The sequence below is a fragment of the Panthera pardus genome, unplaced genomic scaffold, assembly GCF_024362965.1.
Source record: "Panthera pardus isolate Hobbes unplaced genomic scaffold, ASM2436296v1 HiC_scaffold_10, whole genome shotgun sequence".
Classification (NCBI taxonomy): domain Eukaryota; kingdom Metazoa; phylum Chordata; class Mammalia; order Carnivora; family Felidae; genus Panthera; species Panthera pardus.
Genome location: NW_026526655.1, coordinates 73,631,390 through 73,639,611, shown reverse-complemented (window position 1 = coordinate 73,639,611; position 8,222 = coordinate 73,631,390). Strand labels below are relative to the sequence as shown.

The 8,222-nt window shown below is 42.5% G+C and overlaps 1 long non-coding RNA gene across 1 annotated transcript in view; it reads right to left on the bottom strand.

Moving 5' to 3' along the window:
• Positions 1 to 1,336: 1,336 nt before the first annotated feature.
• LOC109271558 (uncharacterized) overlaps positions 1,337 to 8,222 on the bottom strand; it is a 31,954-nt gene continuing 25,068 nt past the window's right edge. The window contains exons 2-4 of the long non-coding RNA XR_008424412.1: positions 6,844 to 7,349; positions 3,632 to 3,789; positions 1,337 to 2,076 (exon numbers count right to left, since the gene is read on the bottom strand). This is a non-coding gene — a long non-coding RNA (uncharacterized LOC109271558). The remainder of the gene's footprint in view (positions 2,077 to 3,631; positions 3,790 to 6,843; positions 7,350 to 8,222) is intronic.

The following is an 8,222-nucleotide window of genomic DNA, read 5'->3' as shown; positions in this document are numbered from 1 at the left end:
TTCTTGCTACTCAAAGTCCATGGACCAATAACATAGCCATCACCTGCAATCTTTTTGGAAATTTGGAATCTCAGATCTCACTCCAAATTTATGAATCAGAACCTGCATTTTTAACCAGATAACAAGGTAATTCATGTGCCTAGTAAAGCTTGAGGGGCACTGATCTAAGACTGACCAAAGGCCCAATTGGAACCACTGCAAGGGATTTCTGTTTTCTGCCCCCACTGGTAAGCATTGAAGGCCCTAGACTGAGGTGCCGGGGACTTCCGTCCTGCAGTTCTAAGCCATTGGCCCAATGCAAGGATCTGTGTTTCTTCTTTGCTTTCTTACCCAAGTCATACGCTCCTGACTGTCGGCTCTACTTCCAAAAGGAAGTTTCCAGTAGCTAGAACAGATCTTTGTATCTCTATGAGCTGACCACAGGGCAGAGGCTATTGTGAACAGATTAATGCATGTTCAGGATAAAATTCTCCAATGTCCTTTTGCAGGCAGGAGAAATTGCTGTTCTCACTTTCCCACTGACTTCCCTCTTTTATTTAACAATGACTCTACACAAAGGCTTTCTATAGAAAGATAATTGGATTTCCAACTCTATTTGTTCAAAACTCACTTAACATTATAATGGCCCTAGTTATATTGTTTGTATCAACTCATCAGTAGTAAAGTACCAATTTCTGAATAAATCTGTAGATTTTTGTACATACATCTAGCATTACCAAAGCAGGAAAGGAAAAATAAGCCAGAAATAGAAATCCATTAATAAAAACAGATACTAACTAGATACTTCGCTGCACTAGGCTTAAATGTGCTGGATAAGTTTAGATTTTCAACATCTGAGTGCTATTTTTGTCTTATATATGTATTTGCTTAGTGTTTAATCACTGTGGAACTTTTGGCCAACAGGTCATCGAAGAAGAATATAGCCTGCTGTATTCACCACTGAAGTACCAATTTAACACAATCTTAAACGAATTAAACATATACTTTAACAATGATTATCCTTCCCTTGCCATGGGGGTTGCAACAGAACCTGGCTTCCTGAATACCCTAGAGGTTTCCCTTTGACATCTTTAAGGCAAAAGTAGAGAGGGGGGAGAGAGAGAGAGAGAGAGAGAGAGAGAGAGAGAGAGAGAGAGAGAGAGAATTTCTAGGGATTTTTATGTTTTCATTATGTATGTTTGATAGAGATTTCTTTTCCACCTTTCAAACATATGAAACAAGGCCTTTTTTTCCATGTTTTTTCTTCTCTGTTCTTTCTCTGGACAAGAAAGAGGCTACCACTGAATAAATGAAACAAAGAGCAGAATGCATTACTTTCTAAGCAAAAAAACCAATGAACACGGACTCTGAAGAGAGCAGATGCTTGCTCTTATATGGGGCTTGGGGAAGCTAGGCACTCAGAGATAGGTGGCCTCTCAGAAGCAGGAGTGGTCAGGGATTGGCCATGGAAAGCAGTTACTAAAACCAGCTGCTGCTATTGGCTGGCTTTCAGAAGCTTGATTACCATTTCAGAGTTGTCATTAATTGATTGGGAAGAGTTTACAACTGAATCTGGTACTTGTTCCTATGATCAAAGAGTAGTCAATCTTTCTTGAATTTGGAGTTTGAACACTTTTTATGTTCACCTCCTGCCCCCACTTGCTACTTCAGGCAGCCTGTGTACTCACTGTGGTATGAAACATTAAGGAATATAATCTGAGTCCATTGAATCTCAAAGTGCCATACCTTGGCACTCTCCCGTAGGGTAAATAGGAAACACATGGCCCGTGTGTGGGCCAATTCCCCTTCCAGGCTTGCTCAAAACTCGTGCCACTCTTTGCCACGGAGCCCAGATTAAGGCTTTGGCTTCATTCTAGCAGCTTCTACTCATTAAGTGGGATTGCCAGCTGATGAAAGAAGATTGCCATCTTCTGTGGAAGAAGCCGGTTTGCCATCCCTGCTCTTGAACAACTTTGTAAAATTTAAGTATCCCGTGTCCCATTCTTTTACCTTCTCCTTTATAAACCAGCTGAGGAGAGTTCCAGGCAACTTCCCTCTGAGATGTAATGTGTTACACAATGCGTGGTTGTCCTATACCTGTTAAAGACAAAGATCCTGAGCTTCGCTCTGGAATAAATCTATTCCTGGAAAAGGGCACTGTGTTGTGTCAATTAAGAGCACCAAGATAGATAAACACGTGAATTCTAATTCTAGCTGAAATGTCATTTACCAGCTGTGGGACGTTGGGCAACTTACGTAACCTCTCTGAGCCTTAGTTTCCCCTTTTGTAAAATAGGGATAAAGCACAGTATTCATATGATTACTGTAAAGATTAGATGAGAGGAACGTAAGACACTTAGGGTGGTACCTGGTAGATAGTAAGTACTCAAAATGTTGGGTATGACACAATTTGCTATTTTTGTCTGTAAAGAAATCCTTGGGAGTCTAAAGGTCTGGGTTCAGATATGCCTAATATTATTAATCATGTAGCCAACAGTCAATAAGAATACTTGCATTGTTTACATGAGCGAAGCTAATGTGTACTAACTTCATGGTGCTGTTCAAATCACCCTTTTGGGGCCTCAATTTTCTTCCTTGTAAAATGGTGCGGACAGCTACTCAGTCTAACAGATAGCGTCACTGTGAATATTAAATCAAATAATATACATGAAATGGCAAGGAACCATGGGAGAGACTCATTTCTTGAAGATAACTGAGATTTAAAAAAAAAATTAAAGGAGAAATCACTTAAGAGAAGAACGAAAATTTTACCATAAATGGTATTTTTAGGTGTTGGTTGAATTCTATTGTTAAAAATGAAACATTAAAAATAAGTTTATCTTCTATTTTCCAGAATCTTATAGCTGTAATTATTTGCTAATTCTTGGAATCATAAAATGAATCAAGTGTCAATTTTTTTTGGCTTAACTTGACTGACAAAATACTAAGGTCTCCTTTTCTTCACATTTGATTTTTGCTACACACTTACTGAAAGGGTCAGTTTTTGCCAAAATATTAACGGACTTGGCTCATTCTCCCAAGGGTCTCTTTTAATTCTCTGATATTTAAATCAGTCTCTTTTGAAGCTCAAATTGTCCCTCATCCAAGTCAGATGAAAGCCCTCATCTTTTGCAGGATATGCAATTTCACTTTGTTGCAATCAATTTGCATTTTATTTGCATTGTATTATTGACCACACGGGAGGGTCCAACAAAGATCTTGATACCATAAGTGAGAATAGACACCAGCATGATGGAAAGTTATGATTAAATGGGAACTAATTGTAAAAATGGTCAGTTCATTAATGAATCTTTTTCTGTCCTGGAAACTTTTGCTTCCTCACCAAATCTTGACACTGCAAAGATGTAGTTAATGAGTCTCCCTGTTCCCATTAAAACTGTATAGGATCCATGTCCCAAGAATTTGATTTGGGATCAAATTCTTAAGAATCAGATTGTATTTCAAGTGCCCTCACATAAGAGATACTATTTTAAGGCATCCTTTGATGTTTCTCAAGTAAAAGGAAACACCTACCTAATCCCTGACTTAATCTTACTTTTCACAAACCTGAATTTCCAGGAATCACATTTTCTTAGAGCAAAGTTCATCCCTATTGCTTTAGGGAGTTGGGGGTCGAGTGATGTTGCCTCACCTTTTTTCTCTGCAGGCAATGGGCCAGGTCCAAGAACATTTTGAAGCAGGCGCAGGAGGGCCAGGTGTAGAAATGAGTCCCCCACCGGGCAGGAAGGAGGGAACTCCCCTTCCCTGCTGCCTAATAGAGGCCTGTAGAGCAAGAGCTCCTCACGGTCCCTTGCAAGCAAGACGAATAGATGATTAGAGACATGAGCAGGCTAGGGAAGCATGGCCCTACCTTTCCTGAGTGCCTCCCAGTCCTATCACTTCCCTGGCATGTCTGGAAGGGGAAGCGTGTGATATTTGTGGCAATCACAAAAGCCACCCTTCCCCCACCTTGAACCAAACTCCACTCTTCTGTCCTGGGGGCTAAGGAGTGAATATGGCTAAGATCAAACAGGATTTCATGGTGCTTTTGCTAGAGTTCCTAAACAGGCAGCTGTGGGCAAAGATTTAAACAAACAACAAGACTTTTAAGGGGTTCTTGAAACGATCTTGTCACGTCATGGGTGACTGTGTCGGTCCCAGGCTGCAGTCTGACCTCAGTGTGACAAGAAACTTGCACTCTGAAGGACTGGGGAGACCCCTTTGAATGTGCTTCATTCTTTTCTTCCTCTCAAGGGTGGGTAGGGAAGGAGACAGAGAGAGAGAGAAGAGAGAGGGGGGTGAGGGGCAGAGGCTCTGGAGAGAATGGCATGCTGCCAGGAGAAGAAGGGAGACACAACATGGCTTGTTGGGAGGAAATGAGCCAGTTGCACCCCCCAGCCCCACCCCTGCTAAGTCCTCTTACAACAAAGTGGCCATTGCCAAGATTTCTCCTGCCAGGCCTAGGTCTGTGGAGCTCCCACACACCATCTACAAAGACCCAAGACAAACGTGGACAGCCTCAAAGCCTCACATCACTACATCTTAAGGCAGTCCTAAATGCTTGTAGCTTCTCATTTAGGACAGCGAAGAGAAATCCCCTTGGGAAAACTCTCTTTGAAGTCCTAAGCTCTAATGTTTAAAATCTGTTAGCAAACCACACATTTCTCCACTCTCGCTGGGGCAGCTGGTTTCTTTCCAAATAAATCACAGGGCTGCTGAGCATTCTAATGCAGGATCTTTGGGGTCTCCTTTCAACACTGCTCAAAAGGCCCAGCTGCAGGGCAGTTTGGCCTGAGACCACCTCCTACGGGCTACAGTCCTATTTATAAAATCCTTTGGGACAGGTGTCTGGAAGGTGGATTTAGGAACATTGTGTGACTGTGCAATGCAAGAGGGTGTCAGGTGGTGGCCAAGATCCTGGGACATCAGAAGTCAGGCCTGGAAGATAGGCAGAGAGAAAATGGAGTCTCCATGAAGATATCAGCTGCCTCCTACCTTTGGTGGTCAGCACCTTAACCATGCAGGGGCTCATAGAACTTTTACAGGAAGAGAGAAGAAATGCCTAACCTCAGCAGAGTATGAGCAAACCTTGACTATGAAGGTCACATTGCTCTGTATCTGAAAAATGATGACTCAACAGGAAAGGACAGTTAGGGAGGAGATAAGAAGTGCCATTCAAAGGTCTATTATGTGCCTGTGTAGGAGGACAGAGAGCACAAAATCATGACCTTGCCATATAGATGTTTATAGTGTAGTTGGGGAGAGAGATGAAGACAGATGAAGTCAGAAGGAGCAATTCTCTGGGGGTGATAAGCCATACCAACTGAAAGGATGGCCTCTGGAGTCCAATTTCTCAGCACGAACCCCACCCACATCAACTTGCCAGCTGTAAAACCTTAGGCAAGCTTTCAAATTGCAGAGGAGACTCTGTTTCATCATCTTCAGGCATACATATTTAGTGCTCACCTCACAGGGATGGTGTGCATCAAATGAGCTATCCCTGTGAAACACTTTCCCCATAAAAGGTGCTCAATAAATATTAGCCATTGATATTACCATTATTCAAAGATGGAATATAACTAAGCCCTAAAGTAGCATGATATGGCATAATGTAACCGACAGTTCAGAGAAACAGAAAATAAGTTGCTTTGAACCACTTCAGTGGCTTGGAAAAAAAAATGGGCTGGATTTGAATGATCAGTGGAGAGGAGCACAAATCTGTTCAGGACATGCAAAAAACATGAGAGAAGGCACAGACAGTGGTGTTCCTATTCATGGGCCAGACTAAACTGGAGGCATGGTGAGCAAAGAAAGCATTTGGCTTAGTTGACAAGGGCAGAGACAACAACAACCCGACTGGGGCAAAACCAACCAACCAGAGAGGAGGGAGAAGCCTGACATCTCTGAACAGCAGTGGATGTGGTGAAGGTGGAGTTTCAGGATGACTAATGGGGCAAAAGTTGGAGGATAGCAGAGGGCAGAGGGCCTGGAGTCAGGCTGGCCAGCCAGGGTGATGGGGCAGTGATCTGGGGGTGTGACGCTGGGGATATGGGGCTGGGTGGAGGGATGGATTAGAAAGACCTTTACGGGAAACAGGAAGTGAGACTTGATGCTCATCTGCTCAGCATACACATTGTGAAGTATGAAAGCCTTAACTGAAGGCTCTTGTTCATGCACGTATTTTGGCTTTAAGGAACAGAAATGCACTCAAGTTAAATTGAGTAATTAAAAATTTGTACACAAGCATAGGGGCTCAGGAAAAGCTAAAGAAACAAAAGGAGGCCTCAGGGAGATGGTAACTGGAGAGTTTTCTCTAACCTAAATGGCTCTAGTAAAATGTCCATGTGTTTCATTTTAGTGCTCTACCAATAACAGACTTAATTTTTCTCCGAGCTTCTGTATCTCCATCTCTCACTTCTCCCCATGTCCCTCACCCTTAAAATTATATTTTGTAGTCTCTATAGTGTAGTGGGGATACTATTTGCAAAAACATTAAACTGATATGTTTTATTTCCCCTCTTAAATCATGTTCATTGTAGCTCTCCACCTCTGAGGCTCAGCCATGAAATCTTTTGTCCTGTGAGAAAATAGTCGTTCTGAAACCGGGGCTTGGGTGAGGAAGATTTTCTAAACGCCTTCAGAATTTCAGGAGTTAACCTGTTTGGGTCAGATCATAGAACTCCTTGCAGGGCATGGAGATACCTTTTCCATCTAACCTAGCCATGTCCCAAGGCTTGACTAGAAATGGTGGAAGGATGATCTGATGCAGGTGAAATGATGGAAAACCCCACTCTTTCTGGCTTGAAGGACCTTGGGAGAAAGGAGAGAGGCAGAGGTGGAGGAAAGGAGATACCAGACACTTACTTTGTTCTCCTCTTATCTCAGCCTCAAGGCCAACCTTGAAGGACAGTGGGTAGCTTTAGGAACATCTAGGTAACTTGGAGTCTTCAATGCCATGAGAGTTCTGTTGTACCCCTACCTGGGACTCCAGAAGGCAACCACTTCCCACGTCACCTCTGGGACAGCTCCCTCAAAGTAATCCTGGTGGTGTCGTGTGGTGGAAGAGACAGGCTTATCTGATGCTTTAGTGTTTCTTGTTTGCTTTTGGTGCTCCAGTGGTGTGGATTCAACACAGAGGAAACTGAGAGTTTGGGGAGCTCTATTTCTGAGCAAGAGTGTTTTGATGTTGTGGCAGATGAATGGGAGTCACAGGCCTTTCAAATCAGCAGGAACAGAGTGAGGCCACATGAGATGGAGGGCCACCAGCCACAGTCCAAGCTGCAAGAGATCAGATCACAGGTAATACCACCTACCAATGGCAGTGGTGCATGCCAGCAGTTCCAGCTGTGACTGAATATTCAGGATCATGGCTGTGGGGAGGAAAAGAGACACAGGATATCATATGGCTTTTAGGGCTCTTTCCTTCAAAGCCATGAAGTCACTTAATCTCTATTTGCCCTATAGACCCACATGCCATATTGAAATAGAGAGGGGAAAGAAATAAAATTCTAAAATACTGGGTAATACCTAAAGAAATGTCAAAATTATTACTTCAAGCCAAGAAATGGTCTAAGATGTTTTGTTTTATTTTGCTCTGTTCCTTTTGTTGCCCAGTCAACGGGGCTCATGAAGAAGATTAAAGGAGTTACAAATCAAATGAGGAAGCTACACTTTCTCTACACTGTGGAATTATAGTTTAAATAAATTTATAACCCTACCACGAGGCTGTCTGCTTGCACATAGTTTCCACTTGAATATGGTCCATCGTGACTTCCCGGCCAACTTCCCAATTGCTCTCTAAATCATGATCTACAATTTCATTTCTCACTAAGTGTCTAATTTGCCCACTATTTGTTAGCTTAAGGACTCGCCAGTCTTCTTTGACCTGATCGTCTTTTTGAGCCAGGTTGTGCATTGAGATTTGACCTCTGAGTCAGGCAATAGGAGACAGAACCGTATGAAGGGGAAGTTCTAGGAAAACATCTGAGGTAAAGTAATAGCATAGTCAATTCTTTAGTATTTCACCTATGCTTCAAGTCATGACCAAAGGAAAACTTGCAAACCTGCCCTATAAAGGCATAAAAATGTTCTATCTCAACAAAATGTTCCTACCTCTGTATCTCACCAGTAGACTTTCATAATTGTGATTGAGTTTCTCCCCTACCAGAAATAAGCTTAGGGTGTCCTGTGAATTTCACCTTCTTCTCCCATATGGGGAACCAGGGATCAGTCAATTTTTTTTT